Source organism: Macadamia integrifolia, chromosome 14 (genome assembly GCF_013358625.1).
Source record: "Macadamia integrifolia cultivar HAES 741 chromosome 14, SCU_Mint_v3, whole genome shotgun sequence".
Taxonomy (NCBI): Eukaryota; Viridiplantae; Streptophyta; class Magnoliopsida; order Proteales; family Proteaceae; genus Macadamia; species Macadamia integrifolia.
Genome location: NC_056570.1, coordinates 17,505,486 through 17,506,562, shown reverse-complemented (window position 1 = coordinate 17,506,562; position 1,077 = coordinate 17,505,486). Strand labels below are relative to the sequence as shown.

General features: G+C 34.8%; 1 protein-coding gene across 1 annotated transcript in view; it reads left to right on the top strand.

Annotated features, from left to right (window-relative positions):
* The window catches only part of LOC122060677 (subtilisin-like protease SBT4.10), a 9,899-nt gene that overhangs the window by 4,764 nt on the left and 4,058 nt on the right, over window positions 1-1,077 (top strand). The window lies entirely within an intron of this gene.

Here is a 1,077-nt window from a genome sequence, read left to right as displayed (position 1 = left end):
AACCATAAGCGTATGAACCTTAATTAATTTAAATTTTTATTTTAGATTTGGACAAGAGAATGCTCCATGGTACCGTGGCCCCTACTTGACTAGGGAACATTCTTTGCCCTTTAGACATATAGATTCTCTCCTCAATATTATTTTATCTAAGATGATTTATGACTTAGCAGTTCTTTAACCAATAGACTTAGTTTTATTTTCCTGACATTTTTTTTTTTGTTTAATTTTTCGTTTTTGCTAATTTAGAATTTTTAGACTTATAACTTGGATCCAATATTTCAATCATATTATTTATCCATTCCTTTTTCTCTAAAAAAAAAAATAAATAGCAAGAAGTTTTAAGGTCTTGAATTTAAATGGTGAGGAAGCATATAACCACTAAAAGGGTTTATGTCTATTGCCATTTGAAATATGAGGACAAGAATTTTTCTTTTTTTTTTTTTTTTGGGTGGGGAGAGAAGGAGGTGTAAATAAGTAGTTCTATTCAGATAACAAACATGAATTATACAAGAGTGGAAGCCACAGAGTGACCAAAATGGGATTACATGTCATTGATAGGACCATCCTATGAAACGTCATTTATTTTTGTCCCTATTTTCTATAATAACCACTTGAAGTTTGTAACCGACAAGCAAATGGATTTGACCTGAAGATTCTTCATTCATCCTTTTTTATCCTGATTCCAACTCCAGCATTGGACAATTGGCTTGTAAAAGTTGTGACCCCAGGCCCATGACAATGTGTAGGGTCAGATAAAGAAAAATCAGTACAAGCACACTCGGGAGGAAGTGAGGGATGGTACTTGACAACGGGGTCTTTTGATACCGTTTCTACTCCAAAAATAGGATTGAACTTCACAATGGCTGGCAAATAACAGACAGTGGACAAAGAAGAATGATATCAATAAAAACGTTTCAGTTCAGCCTTCCACTTTCATTCTTAAAAATCATTATACAACCCCAAAGGTAGGCCAATTAATACCAAAGACAAAATCAGGAGAAGCCTCTCTTATTCAGAAATTGACAGTAAAAATATCTACTTCAAACCCCCTCTCCCCAGGGCCCCCCACCTCCCCCC